This window comes from Staurois parvus, unplaced genomic scaffold, assembly GCF_062004578.1.
Source record: "Staurois parvus isolate SC_StPar_1 unplaced genomic scaffold, SC_StPar_1.0 ptg000439l, whole genome shotgun sequence".
NCBI lineage: Eukaryota > Metazoa > Chordata > Amphibia > Anura > Ranidae > Staurois > Staurois parvus.
This window is the reverse complement of record NW_028318235.1, coordinates 620,731-642,664: the sequence shown is the minus strand read 5'-3', so window position 1 is coordinate 642,664 and position 21,934 is coordinate 620,731. Positions and strand designations below refer to the sequence as shown.

Here is a 21,934-nt window from a genome sequence, read left to right as displayed (position 1 = left end):
TAGTGGTGTATCTATTAGCGGATGAATCCTTAGAACTGCCTTGTTTACAGATGATATTTTATTATTTTCCTCCAACCCTTCTATGGATTTGAACATACTTCATAATTTACTTGTGACCTTCCGGGTCTGTTCAGGGCTACAGATCAACTTTGATAAAAGCAAAGTTTTAATACTAAACCACCATTTCAAGTGACGGTCTTCTTCACTGTATAGCATTGCGAAGCATTCTATCACTTACTTAGGAATAAAGACGGACGTGAACTGTATTCCTTGTATCATTTGAACTACCCTACTTTAATATCGAAACTTGTGCAGGAGTTGGAAGCTTGGGCGACTTTACCCCTATCAATTTTCAGGTGATGTCACTGACTCAAAATGGTATCTTTGGCCATTTGTTGCACTGCTTGCAAACCATTCCTATTCTCCTTAAACATTCTGATGTACAGAAAATTCATACCACCCTACTAGCCTTTCTATGGCGATGCAAAAAAGCTTGCATTGCTTTACATAAATTATGTCTCCCTAAAAGTGAAGGGGGTGTAAGTATTCCTAACTTACAATGTTTCCTGTTTGCTTAGACAAGGTCTAGACTGGCTCTCGGGTAACTCACACTATACTAACCATGCTCTTGAAAGTGCCCTGGTTTATCCGTTTAGTCTTTCAGCTGTCTTACTTTCCCCCCTCAGAGGTTGGCCTCCCCTCTGATGATGTGCAGTTGCACGAAAGGCCTTAGGAGGAGCCAGCAGAGCGTGACATCTTAGCCGCCTGGAGCCACGAGGAGGCCCGTCGGCCATCTTACTTTTGGGTCAGTCACACTGTTACTCTCATCATCATCTGTTTAAGTGTCTCTGCCCTGTCTTTTATCATTATATATTTTTGGAATACATTTTTCAATTTTACTTACTACACTATGAGGTGTTTTTTGGCTCCTATTGGAGCTAATAAATTTTAGGACATCTTATTACTCATCTTGACCACCGGAGGGAGTTCCTTACTCATTATTCACCCAGTCTAAAGGGGATTCCTGGATCTGGAGGCTGTCCATTACACCAGGATCATCTGCTCCCAGATGGTTATCCATCGTCCTCGCTTGATGAGGGATTTCCAGGGGTCCTACTACATATGCGCTTTTTTATAGCGCGTCCGGTGAGTGCGCAATTTTACCGTTTGATCCTACCGTTTGATCCTGGCTTTTTATGCAAGATTCTGCAATAACTTGTTTGGACATTATCATTCATATCCATTTATCTGATGTACTGGTCATTTTCCTTGTTTAATGTTATATCCCATATTGTGTCTCGGATTATCTGAAGCACATTTATGCATATAGATCTCATATTCATTAGCGCCGCACTCCCTATATTTTTGTGTATCTTTGAAGGTTTTACTGTGATTGCCTTGGGTGCATTGTCTGCTGATGTGAAAGCGCTCACTTTCTTATCTTTTTTCTTTTTGATACTGAATAAGTACTGGGGTATTTTGGCCCAAGACCCCCACCTTGCTGCACACCTACCGCCCCGGCCAGAAGTTATCTTTCGATGCCCACGGGATCTGAGGAGCATGATTGCTCCCAGTAGGGTCAAATCCACCCTTCATCAAGGTGATACTTCATAACTGCTGACAGGATATTGGACGATATGCCATCTCACCACTTTTGAAAATTGGCGTGAGACTCAGTTTAAACTAATCCATAGATCATATTATCCTTTTTGCATTGTTCCAGGGGACCCTTCTCAATGTAGCTGCCCGTGGCGCTCCCTTCATTGACCATCGCTACTCCACCGCCTATGGGAATGTCCCCCTATCACTATTTTTTGGGACAAAGTATTAGCTTATATTGCAAAAATGCATACAAGAAAACTGCATAAAGACCCACTGATATGCCTTTTTGGCCATACTGTACCAGAAACACCATCCTCATTCTCTACCATACGTCTACTACAGTGGTCCCATGTATGCCTATTGGTGGCTCATAGAGTGATTCTTCAAGCTTTGATACAACTACCACATCCGTGCATCCTCACTGTCAAGAAGTCTCTCTCTTCGTTATTTATGCTGAAGAAACTGGATACTATTGCTTTTAACTTCCTCTGTACAAAATGGTTCTTTGCCCGATGGAGATGCTACATGGAACACTTTTTTTCCCGTACAGAGCTCATGTCGTATATGCAATCTTTCCAATATACAGACTGGTATCTGAGAACAGACCTTTCTAATTCCCTGGGCAAGCTTAAGATTCTTGATTCCCACCCGCCCCTTGACTCTCCCCCTTATACAGCATCTGATCTTCTGGTGTCCTCATTCACCTAGAACCCATGTATACCTAGTGACCATGTCACATCTAATTCTCATAGTGGGCTTGAGGTCTTCCTATGATTTATAATCGATGATATGAGGAGAAGCTTCCACTCCCGAGGGTACTAGTAGAGAATAGTATTTATTTTGCTAATATTTGTTCTTCGTTTTTCTTTTGTGATTTCAGATTTTTTTTTCTCTTTGTTTTATATTTTCCTTTTTCCCCACTCCATACTATGCCATGTATAACTGTACTGATTCATGTAGATTGTTAAACATCTGTGACCATCATGGCAAATAATGTTATTTTGTTTTTCTACTTGAAAACTACAATAAAATAAAAATAAAAAAATTGAAAAGAGATCCACACACAGATCAAAAGGTAACATAGGACTAGTGTTGTTGACAGAGATTTTACAAAGCCAAATACAGATAGTGTAATCAAAACTCACCTGTAGTCCAGGTACTATATCACCAACCCACACTAAGCACATGGTCAAAATGGTGGCAGAGAGAGAAACCCCCATAGGTAGTGCGAGTGCTCCAAGATACTCCTCCCTGAGGCCATCTGCAACCACCAGGGGATCCTATCATACCCATGATGTAGAGGTAGGCTCCTCCCGCTTCAGGAGTGTAGAATAATATCCACACCTCTATGCCTGTGGCTATCTCAGTCCCTAGGGCCAAGTTCTGCCCTTACAACCTCCTTCCCCAGCATATAGACCAGCAAGGCAGGTCCGAAACGCAGAAACTGTGACCAGAAATGATGTGGAACTTTGTCCCTGTAACTGACATGCAGCGTATGTCACAGCATCACTTCCAGGACCTGCACCATTGCACTAGATCAGTACCTATGTCTACAAAAAAACAGGGCAAAGCTAATTGTCTCATTCAGACCCGGTGGGTGGGTTGCCTGTAATTTATAAATCCATTTTGTCTCTGTTTGTTGAACCTTTCTCCTATAATCACCCTCTAGAAGAGGGGTGAATCCTTGCCAGGGCTTGAAATTGAAGAGAATCAGTTTTATAATTGTGGTATCTTGCAAAAGGTCTAGCAACTGTTTTTTTTCCATGATACCACATCTTATGTCTGAAACATGACCCTTAATTTGTGTCCATAAGTGGCGTTTTGTTTTACCCACATAGTAGCTATTGCAGCCACATGTGAGCAAATATACAATGCCAATTGTCTTACAGTTCACAAAATTTTGTGCCTCAAAAGGTCTTCCCATTGGGTAGGATGAAGGATTTGCCTTGTTTGATGAACAGCATGTCCCAGATCTAAAGGTGCCCCTTGGAAGAAAGCCACAAGGACCCTTTTTAGGATCTCTAATAAAGTGACTGGCCACAAGTAAATCTCTTAAAGATCGATTAAGTTTAAATATAATATGTGGTGCAGGATCTTTAAATAGGCCAAGTGTGGGATCACCTCATAACAAATTCCAGGGATTACTCAAGATGTCTCAATTGTTTGTTTTGATCATTGTATTTCATAATGGGTTTGTACCTCACCTTGGAATAAAAGTAAGTCTCATGGACTGTTATTAGCTTCCCCATAAGCTTCTTTCAAGGACCTATTGCTATAGCCTTGATTTTTAAACCGTTTAAATAGGTTATCCGCTTGATTTTTATAATATGATTTCTCACTGCAATTACGTTTAACTCTCAAATATTGGCTCTTGGGTATTTAATTTTTTAAACAAACAGAATGAGCACTTTTAAAATGAAGGAGTGGATTTCCTGCTGTACTTTTACAATAGAAATCAGTTGTAATTAGCCCATCCGACCTCTTTCGGACAAAAAGATCCAAAAATGGCAAATATAAGGTAACAAATATTTAGAATTAAACAATATTTTGTTTGCACTTACTGACCCTATTCAACAATCCAGGGTGGGTATTTATCAATTGGAGACAATATATCAACAAATTCTATGTTATGAAATTGATCGTTACTATTGTTTGTAGCGTTATAACTATTATATGATTTTAATAATTGTGTATAATTTGTTCCAGTCTTTGTATTGCGAGATCCAAGACCCTAAGGAAGTGAGTTTCTCGTGAAATGCATCAAAAATACAAGAATAGGATCTCAGGAACAGAAACAGTTATACAAAAGTGACACATTTTTAGGATTTTGTGATATATGTATAATGTACCAATAATTTTTTTTTTATATATTGACATTGTATGTTGTTGCTATACCTCTGGAGGTACAGTTATAGTCCCAATTTATATTGCTCGAGACACATTTATGTTACTAAGGAGGTAAAAATAATTTTGCATCCATCCTCCACAAAGCCCCATAACTATATGATAGGTTGCACTGACTGGTACACTGATAGGTTACACTGATGGATGTGCTGACATGTGCACTGATGGATGCATTGACAGGTACACTGATGGGTACTGTGACAGGTACACTTTAAACCAGAGCACTCAAGGCAATGTGGTGCACAGTACAGAAGGGGTTCAACAGTAACTCACTGTTCCCGGGTTCTCCTCCACATACATCCGTGTGTGAGGAGGAAAAGCCGCTAACAGCGCGTTACCGCTCTTGGCTTACATTTGTGATTGGATGTGATTGCCTCTTTACCACATGATCGGCTGTGTCCAATGTCATTGGCTCTTTACCTTGATCGGAGATGGACACAGCACACTATCTTGAAGTGCAACGTCGGCGTCAGGGTGATTATGTAGAAAGGACAAGCATGCAATGCAATGTGTTTCAGAGCATGCGTGAAACCACTGGACAGCAAGCATGCTCCCTTCTCAAGTATAGGCTGATCAGCTGAATGATGCTGATGCTGGAAATTCACCTTCAAAGCCATGATTAGTGAATTAGATGCCACAACTACAGAAAAACTAAATTGTCTTATCAAGTGGCTAGGTCCTCAATCTGCTGAACGTATTAAAAGACTCAAAGCTGTTCACACTGACAACACTACTGCAGGTGTTAACACTGCTTGGGACAGACTTGAATGTAGCTTTGGCAGTGTCAGGAAAGGAGATTTTTTATTTGTATTTAAGTCATACAATCCTCCAATCCAATTTTTATTCAAAATTACAAAATATAGGTATAAACATCACCTTAATACGTAAACAAAAAAAAGTCCAGAATTTCCTGGGGAAAAAAAACACAACATAAAGAAACGGAAACACTCATAGCCTTTATGGCTCAGAAACTGAAAGTCCTTTCCCTGGAAGAAAAAAGAGCAACAAAACCTGATGCTACAGGCATACAAGACCACCCCAACAAAATAAAAACTTATTCATATAAGAGGCCTTTATGGCCAGAAACCAAAAAGAAAACACAATCAATTTCCACTTTACTGCTTCAGGCAGCTTTTATGGCCTAAACCTAGTACATCTTGGCAACAAACAATATATACCTACGAAGAAGACTAAGAAACTTAGACCATCAGCAGCCTTCCATCAAAAAGGTTCCATACCTACAAAATCTAGGGGAGTGAAAAGAGGAAAACAGGGACAGATACCACCACCCGAGATCAACAGGCAGCAGCTACAGGCTTGATGTTCCTCCACGCCTCCATCCAAGCCTTTCGCCGCCACCTGTTTTTCTCAAGGCCCCGAATCTTCCCAACCTCACCAAGAATGCCACACACCACCACCTGGATGGGGAGGACTTTCTGCCGAAGGAAAACATGGCACCGTGCGTTCCACGTGTAGTATCGGACCACTAAACTGACTAAGAACAAGGTGTCCAAATCAAAACCCTGGCGGCTTTCGAATGCTCCATACACCCACTCTGTATATGTCATGCAGTGCAGGAAAGAAATACCTAGAGCCCCACCCACCTCTTTGTACACTTCAACGTTAAAGGGGCACTGAAGCAAGTGGTCCATAGTTTCCACTTCACCCTGACACTCCGACCTCAGACAACCACGGTCATCCGGAGGACGGTACTTCAAGTTACTCCTCACGTAAAGCCTGCCATGGAAAGCGAGCCAGGCCTGGTCCCTAAACTTCAAGGGAATCCACTCCAGATTTATTAAACGTAAGCCCTCCCTCATGATATGGCCTGGGCAATCTTTCAAGGCCAACGGAGCGTGGAAGGCGATCGCCACAATCCTCTCACCCAGGAGTCTATTAGGGAGGGATCTGACCTCCTCCACCGTCACATGCCACTGCCGGAGTAACTTCAGGCATGGTGCCACATAAGCCGGGAGCTTACCGTGCTTGACCCGCAGGCTTTTCACTGGCCCGCCACTCTCCCAACTGTTCAGAAAGGGTCTAAACCAGGCCTGAAACAGTCCTACCCATGCAGGTGGTCTCTCTGATGTTCTTGAAACATAATTTTGGTAACATGCTGGCAGAGAGAAAAAAAAACACCGGGTTGACCATACCTAGGCCACCCTCCCGCCTGGATGAGTAGGTCACATCCTGCTTGACAAGGTTCAGCCTGTTCCCCCATAACATCTGGAAGAAGCAGTTGTAGATCCTCGTATAGAGCAATTCTGGCAAGAGGCAAACGAAACTGACATACAAAAACACAGGGACCAGGAAAGTCTTGATCAAATCAATCCTTTCCCTCAAGGAGAGCCACCACCCCTTCCAGCATTTCACCTTGACCTTGGCACCAGACAGTTTGACCTCCCAATCTGATTTGCTATAATCAGCAGGGCCGAAATTGATGCCTAAAACCTTTATACTCTGCTGAGGCCTTGGGAAGGTGACCGGGAGTGAGAAGCTCTCACCCTCCCTCCCCATCCAGAGAACTTTGCATTTGTCCTGGTTGACCTTGGAGCTAGATGCCTCGGCATACTGATCCATCACTGAGACCACCTCCTGCGCGACCCAGAGATGAAAACAGAAACGTCATCAGCATAAGCCACGACCCTCAGGGGCAGATCCCCAGCGGACCCCACCATCTAGCCTCCTGACAAAGGGGTCAATGGCAAAGGCTGAGCAAAGGGCTCAGCGGGCACCCCTGGCAGACCCCGGATCCAACCCCAAAGGATCGCCCAACCCAGCCATTCACCAACATGAAGCTCTCAGCCTCCCTATACAACGTCTTCAGCCAGTCAATGAACCTCCCCTCCAAACCATACCGGTCCAGGAGATGCCAGAGGTACTCATGATTGACTTGGTCAAAGGCCTTAGCCTGGTCCACTGCCAGCAGAAACTTTCCCCATCCTTCAGCCTTACACCGTTCCAGGGCCTCCCGGACAGCTAACACCGCTGTGATGATACTCCTGCACTGGACCGAGCAATGCTGCTGACGTGAAAGCAAGCCATCCGCCACTGACGACAGGCGCCAGAACAAGATCTTAGCCAGAATTGACATTGAGAAGGCTAATGGGGCGCCAATTCTCAATAGCTGAAGGATCCTTACCCTTTAACAAGAGAATCACTGCAGACTGCCTCATGCAGGGAGGGACACCTCGTCCAGACAGCAGTTGTAAACCTCCGCAAGGCGAGGCGCCAAGCTGAACCTAAAAGCTTTAAAAAATTCAGCAGTCAGGCCATCTGGCCCAGGAGTCTTCTTAATGGCCAGACTATCGATGGCTTTGACCACCTCTTCTGCAGTAATCTCCCCAGTCAAACTCGCAGGCGGAACATTACTGTCCAGACCCGGTGTAGACTCCAAAAAGCTTAACATCCTTGTCCGGTCGAGGCATTTCTCACCCAGCAAGTCCTCATAAAAAGGACCTAGAGACCTCCAGGATCCCTGACCTGGATCTTGTCAGGGACCCCGTACTATCCTTTAGAGTGCAGCAATTAAGATGGTCTCTGCCCTGTTTGCAATTCTGGAAAGGGTTGGGCGAGTGCTACTTCCCATAATCCCTCTCCAGAACCAAAGAGGTACGCCGGTCATACTGGTACTTCCTGAGGAGAAGCTTGGCCTCCGAGATTGCCCCAGAATCTCCACCGCTAGAAACAAGGTGGCCGAGCTTCCTCCGCAACCGTTGGTAGGCGATGTACTTATCAAACTGCCTCCTTTTACCTATGGCCTTGAAAAACCTGCCAATCCGCACCTTGGTAAGTTCCCACCACTCCGACTTACTGTCGCAGAGATCCAGCACAGTCTCCTGAGCCTGAAAGAACTCCTCGAAGGATTGTTTCACCTCCTTGTCCTCCAGCAGACACGAATTCAACCTCCAGATGCCGTTCCCTCTCAGCGGCGTGTCTGAAACATTCAAAGTCACAGTAAGCATAAGGTGGTCAGAAAACTCCACCGCCCGACACTCGGGTGCCAAGAAGGCAGAGTCCTCCTTCAAAAAAAAACTGTCTATCCTACTCTGACTATTACCTCTCCTAAATGTGAAACCAGTGCTAGAAAAACGCTGTCATATCCCAGCCTGTCATTGGAGCCCCTCCTGTCCTTGGGCCTAGTTATGGTATTAAAGTCACCTCCAAAGACCACCAGCCAGGACGTAAAAAGGAAAGGCTTGATCCTTGTGAAGAGGCACTTCCTGTCCCACTTGGACTGCGGTCCATATATATAGATTAGGCGCAGTTCCTGCCCCCTCACAAGGACATCCAAGATCAAACATCTTCCAATCTCCACCTCAATAACCCACCGGCACATTACCATACCGGTAAAAAGCACCGCAACTCCGCTGTAAGGCTCAGCCGCAAGAGACCAGTAGGATGGCCCACGCCTCCACTCCCGCTTGGCCAGATGTATATCCGCCAGGCTGGACAACCTGATCTCCTGCAAAAAGAAAATATCAGCATCCATACCACTGATCAAAAAAAAGGCTGTCTCTCTAGCACTTACAGACCTCACGCTGGCGACATTAATAGTTGATCACCTTAATGGCAGTTCCCACTCCGATAAAGGTTGCGAGAAAGGAGTTTAACCTTCTTCCTAGACTTTTTGGCAGGGTCCCTTGACCTTTTCAAACACCCTCCGCCTCCTCCATCAGGGAAGTTAGATCACTAGAAACCTCCTCCTCCTCCCCCAATAGAGCCCCAAACGTATTATCCAGAGCCAGGTCCTCCACCTCCAGGGAGGAAACCGACCCTGCCATGGAAAGGACAGGTCTGTTTTGCTTCCCCACAACCGACCACCCCTTCTCCACTTGGACCCCATCCTGCCCACCCTGGGTGGGACCCTGGGCAACCTGGGGGCTTTCCTTAGGAACCTTACCCCACCACAAATGGAGAACCGGGGGGACAGGCACAGTAGGCCCAGACAACCTCCACCACCCCCGCCCCTTTGGCAGCTTCCACCAACTTCTTCCCTCTCCTGGGAAGGGGGACAGGCACAGCAGGGGAGACTATGGGGGACTGGACCAGGGCAGACTCAACAGGGGGGACAGACACGGAAGGGGCAACAAAAACTTCCCCTACCTCCACTGAAGCTGCCGCAGAGGCCAAACTGGCCTTTTCTGCTGCTATTGCAGCCTCTTCGGCCTCAATCCTGTCCAGCTCCACCACCAACTCACCTTCAGACAAATTACGGAGAGCCTCAGGGCACTGGTTGTAGGAATGGCCAAGGACACCGCAAACATTGCAGCTTTGATATTGCAATCCCTGGCCAGGTGGCCAATCTCCTGGCACAGGGAGCAACGGATGACCGGGCACGTGGCAGCAAAGTGCCCCTTGCCACCACAGCGGTGACATACCCGCGGTTGACCGGCATAAAATACAATGAGCCGATCCCTTCCGAGAAAGGGAGAAGGGGATGTGCTGCAGCACATCACCCTCTACCCTTAACCGCACAGTGGCCGTCCACCCGCCCGTCCAGATCTTCCTATCATCCAGAATCTTGGACAAGGGCCCCAAAACATCCCCGTACCTCCCCAACCACACAACAATGTCAGAGACCAGGACAGATTCATTCCTTACCAATATTGTGACCTTTTTGATCACATTTTGGCGGGATATGAGTTTGCGGGTAAGGCCAACCCACCTAGGTCTGCAAAAACAAAGCACTCCAGCCAACTCTGCCTCCTCCACCTGCGTTCCCCAATCAGCTGACCGCTGCCCGAGGGGGAGGAAATCCGAAACTCCCACGTCAACAGCGTCTCCCTTAACAGGAGCCCCCATTTGCAGGGAAGATGCAGCAGGCTCAGCCTGCCCCTGCACCGGTTCACCTCCTTTCACCGCCGGAGAATCTGATAGCTCCTCCATGGAGGAGACCACCTCCACTTGGCCCCTCGCCACAGCCATGCTCCTGCTCCTTGCAGCCTTAAAACGGGCATCATTCTGGAGCTTTTCCCGCAACACGCCACTCTTTCTCTTCAGGGCCGCCACATATTTTCCCTGGGAGGGACACCCGCTTCTCCAACGCCTCCAGGTCCGGCTTCATTGTCTGGCGCTTGGTGCTCCAGACCCGGTCATATGATGAGTGGAACTGTGAGCTCCAAGCTCAGCTTTCCCAGCTTCGCCTCCTCCTTCTCAACTGTCTTGATCCGGGCAGCCACCCGTTCACGGTATGCACCATAGTCCTCCCCGTTCCTTGGGGCTGTTCCCAGGTCCTCTACAGATGGGAAGCCAGGACCGGTACTAGGCCCCTCCAGGGGTCTCCCACCACTGGACTCAGGCCCAGGATCCGCCATCCTCCCTGGGCTTGAGCAGGGCACTTTAGCCCCAGGCTTCTCGGGCCTTCCTGGAGCTCAGCAGAGCAAAATTCAGCACAACCTCTCCACACGGTGTCAGGAAAGGAAATTTTGTTTATTGATGATCTATCAACCAACAAACACAAAATTTTTCTACAAAAATACAAAAATAGAAAAAGCAATAAATATATGTAAAATTACATTACTCACATGTAACTGTAGAAATCAAACTCAAAGTCCAACAAAAAGTCCATAAGGTAAATATATACTTAGACCTATGTGGTCAAAGGACTTGCTTTTCTTAAATAATAGACTTTAAAAGCACAAAGGGCCTTCATGGCCTCATCAGAAAAAACAGTGACAAATAGCACAGATACAAAATGTTACACAACAGAGACTAAGGAACATAGATCCTCAGGTCCATGTAGCCTTTCTTCAAAAAGCAGCTTCCAACAAACCTAGGGAGTGTCAGAGGAGAAACAGGATAGCCCCAGCACCCAGAGGTCAACAAGCAGCGAAAATGGAAAGTGTCTTGACTGAAAGGATCTTAGCCAGGATCTTCCTATCGTCATTGAGAAGGCTGATGGGGCGCCAGTTCCCAATCATTGAAGGATCCTTACCCTTTCACAGTAGGATTACAGCAGATTTCCTCATGGAGGGAGGAAGCGAGCCTTCCTCCAGACAGCCATTAAAAACCTCCACCAGGTAAGGCGCCAAGCTAGACTTAAAACATTTATAAAATTCTGCTGTTAACCCGTCTGGGCCAGGCGTCTTTTTATTGGCCAGACTATGGCTTTGACCAGCGAAAACAGGCCTGATACCCCTCCACGCCTCTATCCAGGCCTCACGCCTCCACCTGTCTCTCTTAAGACCCTGAATTTTACCCACCTCACCAAGGATGCCACACACCACCACCGGGACAGGAAGGACTTTCTGCTGCAGGGACACCTGGCACCGTGCATTCCACGTGAAGTAACGGACAACTAGGCTGACTAAAAACAGTGTCCAAATCAAAACCCTGGCGGTCTTGCAATGCTCCATACACCCACTCTGCATAAGACAAGCAGTGCAGGAAGGGGACATCAAGGGCCCTCCCCACCTCTTTATAGACTTCCACATTGAAGGGGCACCGAAGCAAGAAGTGGTCCATAGATTCCACTCCGCCTTTGGACAACCATGGTCGTCCAGAGAGCGGTACTTCAGGTTCCCCCTCACGTACAGTCTACCATGAAAGCCAAGCCAGGCCTGGTCCCTAAACTTGAAGGGAATCCACTCAGAATTTATTAAACGCAAGCCCTCCCGAATAGTATGGCCTGGGCAATCCCTCAAGGCCAGCGGCGCGTGGAAGACAGTGGGCACAATCCTCTCACCCAAGGACCTCCTGATGTTCTCTGAAAACACTCAGGCGGTGGTGTGTGTTGGCAGACTCAGGGCAACGCAAGTCGGGAGCTTACCATGCTTAACCCTCAAGCTTTTCACTGGCCCACCATTTTCCCAACAGCACAGAAAAGGCCTAAACTAGTTCCGAAAGAGACTTACCCATGCAGGCGGTCTCTCTGCCAGCATATTACCAAAATTGTGCTTCAAGAACACCAGAGAGAAAAAAACCACTGGGTTGACCATACCTAGGCCACCCTTCCGCCTGGATAGATATGTCACATCCCGCTTCACAAGGTTCAGCCTGTTTCCCCATAATAGCTGGAAAAAACAGCTGTAAATCCTCGTATAGAGAGATTCCGGCAAGATGCAGACAGTACTGACATACAAAAAAATGGGGATCAGGTAAGTCTTGATCAGATCCACCCTTTCCCTCAAGGAGAGCCGCCAACCCTTCCAGCACTTCACCTTGATCTCGGCATCAGACAGCCTGGCCTCCCAATTTCATTTGCCATAATCAGCACAGCCAAAATCGATGCCTAACACTTTAACTGCCTGCTGGGACTCCGGGAAGGTATCCTGAAGTGAGAAGCGATCACCCTCCCCACCTAGCCAGAGAACTTCAGACTTGTCCTCATTAACCTTGGACCCTGACGCCTCAGAATACTGTTCTATCTCCGAGACTACCACCTGCGCCTCTTCAGCCCCGGAGACAAAGACAGAAATGTCATCGGTGTAGGCAATGACCCTCAAAAGGTGGCTCCCCAGGAATGCCCACCGGCAACCCACCCAACGCTCCGCCATCCAACCTCCTTACGAAGGGGGGTCGACCGCGAAAGCATAGAGTAAAGGGCTCAGAGGACACCCCTGGCGCACCCCTGAACCAACCTCGAAGGGCTGCCCAATCCAACCATTCACCAGCATGAAGCTCTCCGCCCCGCTATACAAGGTCTTAAGCCAGCCAATGAACCTCCCCTACAGGCCATATTTATCAAGGAGAAGCCACAGGTACTCGTGGTCTACCCGATCAAAGGCCTTAGCCCGGGTGTTGGCAACCCGCGGCTCCAGAGCCACATGCGGCTCTTTTTCACCTTGGCTGCGGCTCCGGAGCACACTGCCCACCAGGTGACAGGCAATAGGGCAGCAATGGGCAAACTATGGCCCGGCGTACCTTTTAATCTGGCCCGCGGAGCTAGGCTCCCGCTAGGCTCCTCTCACAGTCCGCCCTGAAGACCGGTGTAGCATGAAAATCTGTTTCCTATGAGGATCTGTCCCCCTCGACGTATCTGCGCATGTGCCGAAGATCGCCGATCGGCTGCTAATGCCTGAAACTGTCACATGCGCAGATACGTCGAGGGGGACAGATCCTCATAGGAGACAGATTTTCATGCTACACCGGAACAGCGCGGGAACACGGTGAGAGGAACGCGCGGAGCAAAGGTAAGTGAATTGACACAGGGGGGACTTGGGGACTTAATATGGAGGATGAATTACTATAGGGGGGATGAATTACTATATGGGGATGAATTACTATATGGGGGATGAATTACTATATGGGGGATGAATTACTATATGGGGGATTAATTACTATATGGGGGGTGAATTACTATATGGGGGATGAATTACTATATGGGGGATGAATTACTATATGGGGGATGTATTTTCAGTTTTAAAAATGTGGCTCTCAAAATAAATTTCAATCGTGGTTTTGGCGAGATTTGGCTCAGTTGAAAAAAAAGGTTGCCCACCACTGACCTAAGGCTATGATTGTGATTATGACGATACACTGTGGCCCTGATTAACCCTTTGTTTACTGGGCCCTTAAGTCCCCTTCATGACCAGAGCGCTTTTTGCAATATATGCAGTGTCGGATTTGTTTTAAATGTTGCAATGGTTTTGCGGCTCCCAGTCTTTTTTCCTTCTCGGAAACGGGTCCAAGTGGCTCTTTATGTCTTAAAGGTTGCAGACCCCTGCCTTAGCCTGATCCAATGTCAGCAAGTACTTTCCCCAGCCTTCAGCCCCGCATCGCTCCAAGGCCTCCCGGACAGCTAACACCGCTGAAAATGTACTTCTGCCCTGAACCGAGCAGTGCAGCTGACGGGAATGCAAAGTGTCTGCGACTGACGCCAAGCGCCAAAAAAGGATCTTAGCCAGGATCTTCCTATCGTCATTGAGAAGGCTGATGGGACGCCAGTTCCCAATCATTGAAGGATCCTTACCCTTTGACAGTAGGATTACAGCAGATTTCCTCATGGAGGGAGGAAGCCAGCCTTCCTCCAGACAGCCATTAAAAACCTCCACCAGGTAAGGCGCCAGGCTAGACTTAAAACATTTATAAAATTCTGCTGTTAACCCGTCCAGCCCAGGCGTCTTTTTAGGGGCCAGACTATGGCTTTGACCACCTCTGCCACTGTAATCCCGCTTGTCAAACTCGGAAGCGGAACGCCACTCCCCAGACCTGGTGTAGAATCCAAGAAACCCAACATCCTCGCTCGGTCAAGATGATTCTTCCCAAGAAGATCCTTATAAAAAAGGACCTCGAGACCTCCAAGATCCCCGATCTGGATTTCATCAGAGATCCCGTACTGTCTCTCAAGCCTAAGACTGTCTTAATCGCTACACCATGCTTGCAGTTCTGGTAAGGGTCGGACGAGTGGTACTTCCCGTAGTCCCTCTCCAGAACCAAGGAGGCATGCCGGTCATACTGATGCTTCCTGAGAAGAAGTTTCACCTCTGAGATCGCCCCGGGATCTCCACCACACGAGACAAGGCAGTCGAGCCTCCTCCGCAAACACTGGTAGGTGACATACCTATCAAGCTGTTTCCTTTTCCCTAGGGCCTTGAAAAACTCGCTGGTTTTCTGCTTAGTAAGCTCCCACCACTCCGACTTACTGTTACAGAAATCCAGAAGAGTCACCTGAGCCTGGAAAAAAAGTCCTCAAAGGATCGTCTCACATCCTCGTCTTCCAGTAAGGCCGGTTTCATCTTCCAGACGCCCCTCCCCTTCAGCGGCACATCTGAAACACTCAAGACCACAGATAGCATAAGGTGATTGGAAAACTCCACCGCCCGACACTCAGGTGCCGAAAAAGCAGAGTCCCCCTTCAAAAAAAAAAAAACCTATCTATCCTGCTCTCACTATTGCCACGCCTATACGTGTACCCCATGCTGTCCGGGCTGCACTTAATCAGTGCGTCCAGACCTGCATCCCTAACTGCTGCATTAAGAAAAATGCTATCATAACCCAGCCTGTCAGTGGAGACTTTCCTGTCTTTGGGCCTAGTGATGATGTTAAAGTTACCTCCAAAGACAACTTGCCGGGCCGTAAAAAGGAAAGGCTTAATCTTCGTAAAGAGGCATTTCCTTTCCCACTTGGACTGCGAGCCATACACGTTAATCAAACGCAGGTCCTGCCCCTTTACAGGAGCATGCACCTTCCAATCTCCACTTCAATAACCAGCCGGCACGTTAACATACCAGTAAAAAGGACCACAACCCCACTGTAAGGCTCAGCCGCAAGAGACCAGAAGGAGGGGCCACGCCTCCACTCCCTCTTTGCCAGGTGGATATCAGCAAGGCTGTTCAGCCGGGTCTCTTGCAAAAATAAAACGTCAGCGTCAATTTCACTGAGCAAAAATAAAGCTATATTACGAGCACTCACAGACTTCAAGCTGGCAACATTAATGGTTGCCACTTGCACTGGGGCGGAAACTGCCATCAGGGCGATTAAGATGGGCATTCCTTAGCCTGACATTCTGCCACCTGGGACCCCTGCAAATCCTGGGGATCCTGGGTAATTACTACAACCTCCTCTGTCTGCTCCATGGAATCTACAGAATCCTCACCATGGTCAGACAGAGTCCCAAACTGATTTCCTACAGAGATGTCCGACAGATCCAAAGAACTGGAAGATACTGCTGGAGAGAGGACCACTTTATTCCTCCTAACCTTTTTTCTCCCAGCCAGAACCCACCCCTCTGCACCCTCAACAGAAGGAGCCACCTTGCTCACCTGAACCTGGGAGGACACCATCCTTTCCACCGCCCTCCTCCCACTCATACTAGCCCCCCTCCGTCCCACCGCTCTGGAACCCCTACCCACAGCCGGGGGGTGCTTGAACTCTAACACCTTAAAGCTGCACCCACCACCATCCGCCCCACGGGCAGCTTCCGCCAACAGAGAGCCCTTAATGGGTACAATACACACGAGGATTAAGGTTGGACATTGACAAGGATGCAGGTAACACATTTGGCTGGACAGATGACAGACAAGAGGGGCCCTGAGGGACCCACCGACACAGGGGAAGGCACACTAGACAAAACTGACACAGTAGGATCAGACACAATAAGAGATACAGACACGGAAGCAAACTCTGTAACCTGAACTGGGGAACCTGTAGGGGGGGAAACCAGGGCAGCCACCTGGGGGGGGGGACCTGTAGGGGGGGAGACAGAGTCCTCCGCCTCCATCCTCAGTAGCTCCTCCACCAGCTCCCCCTGGTTATGAAGGGCCTCCGGGCACAAGCTGTAAGGGTGCCCCAGCTCATTGCACAAATTACAACGAATGATGTTACAACTTTTAGCCTGGTGACCAAGGCCCTGACACAAGGAACATCTCTGCATAGGGCACAAGGAAGAAAAATGGCCCTTATCACCACACCTGTGGCACAGCTTCGGCTGTCCCTGATAAAAAATAACTATACGGTCTCTAACGATGAAAGCAGAGGATGGAATGTGCTGTACTACATTCTCGTACACTCTAAGCTTAATATGGGCAGTCCACCCACTCGTCCATATGCCCTTTTCATCAAGTAGTTTGCCCCAGGGACCCAACACCTCACCATACCTCTTCAACCAGACCATTAAGTCTGCAGGGGGAATGGATTCATTTCTAACTAAAATAGTTATCTTTTTAGTAAGAGGCTGCCTAGATACCACTCTAGGGGACAGACCCTCCCACTCCTTGGACCGTTTGTTAAACTGGAAAGTCTCGATTTTTTATTTTGGTAGAGATATGATCATATATACAAAGAATAAATCAAACTCAACAGACCCAACCGGGTTAATCAGGGCAAAAATATCTGCTACTTTGAATCCCATTCCCAGAATTTTATGGCCCTGGTGGGGGGAGTACCACCCCCCGTCCACCTCAACTGAACTACATTCCTCCTGACAAGAGCCCCCCAACACTGGCCGGGCACCCAAGGGAGGAACCTGCAGGGGGCCCCCCCCTCTTACCCCACCAAGAGCAGCTGCATAACAAACCACGGGCTGTGCACCCCCTGACACCGCACCAGCGTATGAGACTCCAGTAACCAGGGAACCCTCGGGAGCTACATTTCCCCTCCCCCCCAACACTAACTCCTGCTGCAGCTACACCCGGCTTAGCAGCCTTAGCATTCCCAAGCAGCACATCCAACCCACTACCCAGAGAACCAGCGTGGCCAACGGCCAACACACCAACAGCCGCTGACACCTGCATCCCCCCTTACTGACTCAGGGGGGGTCAGATACTGATATCCCCACTAGCACCTGAAACACCAGCATTAGATAAACATTCAATAGATACAGATACAATACCATCCTTAGCAGTCTTTAGATCCACGCTCACGGCCTTCACTGTAGGCAGACAGGGAGCTGACTCACCCTGCTCATCACACATCTGTGTGGAAATGCCTCCCTCTGCAGCCGGCCGGAGTCTGAACACAGTTTTTTCTTTAACCCTTTCCTTGGGCTTCCGCGGAGTACTATCCATCCCTTCTTCATCCGAAGATTCCTCACTGAATTTGAATTTCCTTCCCCCTGATGGGGACTCCAACTCACGGATGACCTGCAGGGACCCCACACAATCATCCCGATCCTCAGCCTCCGATTCCTGAGCCGCTTGACCGGGTGTAAGCAAACCAGATCCGCTCACCTGCAGAGCTGACGCCACCGACACTTCCACTTGCGGTAAAGATTTTCCAGCAAGCTGGCCAACATCTCCCTCAGCAACATCCATGGATTCCGGTGCGGATTCCGGAGCGGGACGAGCAAGCCTCAGCATCAGGTGCCTCAGTATTTTTCCTCATTGCCATGAACCTGGCTTCATTGGAAAATTTTTCTTTAAAGCTGCAACAAGCAACACTTGGCTCTTTACCTTCTCCTCCAAGCTGCTGACCTCTGGCTTGTGTAGAGATCTTTTGCTACTCCAAGCCTTCTCACAAGCGGCCTTTCTTCCTGAGATCCATCTTCAATTTGGCCAACTTCTCCTCCTCCTTTTGCAATACGCAGCAACCTGGCCGCGATCTTAAACCGACAGCGGTTCTCCCTTCTTGGGGCCACCACCAAGGTCTTCAAACGATGGCACCAGCGGAGCCGCACCATGGCTAACACCATCCGAAGTCTTAGACAGACTTTTCCTGGGACCTCCACCCAGGCCTGTTCCTGGGCCTCCCCCAGGATCCTGCATGCTTCTTGGATTATAGCTGGGACTCTAGGTCCTGGCTTTGGGCCTACGCTTGGAGCTCAGCAGAGCACACTCCAGTGCAACCGCACCCACCGTCAGGAAAGGACTCACCGCTGGTGGTGCTGGGGCTCACCTGCTATATGGGCTGCAGTACCAGTTCTTACCAGCGAGTGCTTTTCAGCAGCCAGGATCTCACCTCCTGCGATCAAGCAATCACCTGAGGCTGATTGCGGGAGGTGTATTTAAGCAGCAATCATGCCTGTAACCAGTGCCTTGGTGTTTTGTTTTCCCATGAGCCTTTGTTGTCCTGTATCCGTATCCTGTCATCTACCTGCTTGATTCTCCTGCTCGATTCTGACCATGATTGAACTCTGCCTGCACCGACCCAGCTCTCCTGTTTAACTATCCGTTTGCCTACCCCTCTGTACCAGATCCTCCCGATTGTTCCTGACCCGGCCTGCCTGACCACTCTACCTCTCCAGCCCTGACGACGCCTGTGTTTCTGAACATATAGATATTAGTTGAAGGTTTGGTTTTTACTTGCATGGTGTGTTTGTATATTGGTGTGTCGCACAAATAAACTATATTATTACATCACTCCTGAAGCCTGCTATTCCCTGTGTCAGTCCACACATCTCTGGTCATATCTGGATCCCTGACAGGCAGTCCAGAAGCCATTGCAGATACTTTATTTAAAAGGTTGCAAAGCTTCCCAAAAATATCTAGCAGAGTCTATCTAAAGTGACCTTCTCTTGGAGCATCAACTAGTTAAAGCTGATATCCACCTATCTGGCCTCAGTTACCTAGATACCACTCGTAGTCTCCAAGTTATAGTATACAGAAAAATGGGCATGATTTGGATAAAGATACATGGAAGAAAATCATTCTGTGAGTTCATTAGGAGAATTGCACTCCTAAGAATGATCCACGTTTCTCCACTGGGGAGTCCAACACTTAGTCCACCTTCTCCAAGCTCATGCATTTCACATAGAGGCCTCAGAGGTCCAATGTCTGTGATAAAGACTGATATTTTACCTGTACCTACTATAGTCCATGAAAAGACTGATCAGAGCAAGAAAATCAAGGCCCAAATCGCCAATGTTACAATCATATCAAACCACACCCACTTAGGTTTTCTTTCTAAAGCAATGCATTTCCTGTCAAGAATGCAAATAGCTTTTAAAGAAATTTGGGGGTGCTTTAAATGCTGTGCTTACACAGAACACCCTGCTAAAGATTGACAGAAATGCTGATATTCTCCTGCTTCTCAATAGAAACATCCCAAGGGTACACAAGTCTTGCCAAAACATGAACGCACCATGTGCCCTGTGTCTGGACCAAGGCTGAGTCATAATAGGCAATGCTTGCCTGGGTAATGTCAGGATGTTCGATGTAATAACTACAGGACAATGACCATGGAAGACAAGGAGTTCCTAAAAACTATGAGTAAGAGGTTCTATCAGGACAATTCCAACAGCTGGGTGGCACTACTATCATTTCGTACCTCAAAAAATAAAATACAAAAAATAATGTTCAGCATGCAGAAACACAATTTACTTCTGCACAGTGCACCCTGAATATTAAAAATGAGATGAAAATCACTTTGTTGACTTCATGCAGAAGGGATCATGCTGTCTCAGGGAAGGAGAGAAATGTAGGTACCATGTTTTGGTATGTATCATCCGCACAAGCCAGATAAGGGCTCCTTCCACATTTTCCTTGGGCTCTCCTGTACCAGTGGGGAACTCGAGAATGCAGCTGGCAGTTCCACTGGCTGATCATAGAGCTGATTGGAGACTGCAATGCCTCCAGTCATCTCTATGTTCTTAGAGAAAAGAAGCTATGAGCATTTCATCATTTTCATTTCGCCGGAAATAAACAGCGCCATTTTAAAATTGGGAAAGCATCTGATCACACCGATCCTGGTATGATCAGACGCTTTAAGGGCAGAGGAGAGATCTAGAGTCTAACAGACCCCAGAATTATCAGAAAAGAGTACTTGTTGTTGCCTATTGCTATCACAGGGGATATTTACATTCCCTGAGATAACAATAAAAGTGATCCATAAAAATGAAAGGGACAGTGTACAAAAAAAAACAAACAAAACGCAAGTGGTGGTCCTGTATCGGTATGTAAACCATGTATGTGAGGTATCACCACAAACATCAGATCGAGGGCAGTAATTCTAGCACTAGACCTCCTGTGTAAATCTAAAGTGGTGACCTGCAAAGGCTTTTAAAGCATCGACTATGGATATTAAAAATGTATGTAGTTTGTCACCGTTGCACGGAAAATTTTAAAGCATGTCATGTATCCATTTACTCAGTGTAACATCAGGTTTTATTTTTTATCAAACAATTGGGCAATATATTGTGTTTTTGTGAATTAAAGTTCTAAAAAGTGTATTTATAAAAAAAAAATTGCGTTTGAAAAAAATCACTATGCAAATACTGTGTGATATAACAAATTCCAACACCCACCATTTTATGCTCTAGGGCCTCTGCTTTAAAAAGTAAGTTTGGGGTTCAAAGTAATTTTCTAGCAAAATAACCCTGTTTTTTCATATAAACAAAAAATGCCAAAGTTTTTCAAGTTGTTAGAAGAGTGAGTGATGTGTGGCATAAGCTTCTAATGTTGGCCCTGGATAGTAGAAGCACCCAAATTACCCCTTTTTTGGAAAGTAGACAATCCAAGGTGTTTGCTAAGGGGCATGGGGAGTAAATCCTGTGACAAAAATTATATCTGCAAAATATTCTCCATGCCTCTTATCAAATTCCTTGGGTTGTCGATTCAAAAAGGGGTTATTTGGGGGGATTTTGTACTATCCTGGAATTTTAGGGCCTCCGAAACTGTGATAGGTAGTGAGGAAGTGACATGAGGAAATATGCCCTTTGAAACCCTGGAGGTGGTCATTAGATTTTTGAGGCCTGTATGTAGCTAGGCTGCCAAAAGTCTCACATGTGGTATCTTCATACTCAGGATAAGCAGCAGAATGTGTTTTGGGGTGTTATTCCACATATACCCATGGCATGCTTGAGCAACATATCATTGAAGTGACAACTTTTTTTTTTTTTTTTTTTTTTACACAAAGTCATTTTTCAAAAAATTGTGGCAAAAAATAAAGACTTAAAATGAACTCAACATGCCTCTCAGCAAATTCCTTAGGGTGTCTACTTTCCAAAAAGGGGTCATTTTGGGGGGGTGGGTTGTACTGACCTGGCATTTTAGCATCTCCGGAAATGTAACATGCAGTCAGAAAGTAAATGCTGCGTAAATTCCAATATATA

The 21,934-nt window shown here is 47.2% G+C and overlaps 1 protein-coding gene across 8 annotated transcripts in view; it reads right to left on the bottom strand.

The window, feature by feature from the left end:
* SEMA6B (semaphorin 6B) overlaps positions 1-21,934 on the bottom strand; it is a 1,127,599-nt gene that overhangs the window by 775,233 nt on the left and 330,432 nt on the right. For 2 of the 8 annotated variants that reach the window (XM_089687861.1, XM_089687859.1), the window contains exon 3: positions 8,321-8,443. The exons of the other annotated variants lie outside the window; for them this stretch is intronic. The gene's annotated coding sequence lies outside the window, so the exon portion shown is untranslated. The remainder of the gene's footprint in view (positions 1-8,320; positions 8,444-21,934) is intronic. 8 annotated transcript variants of the gene reach the window in all.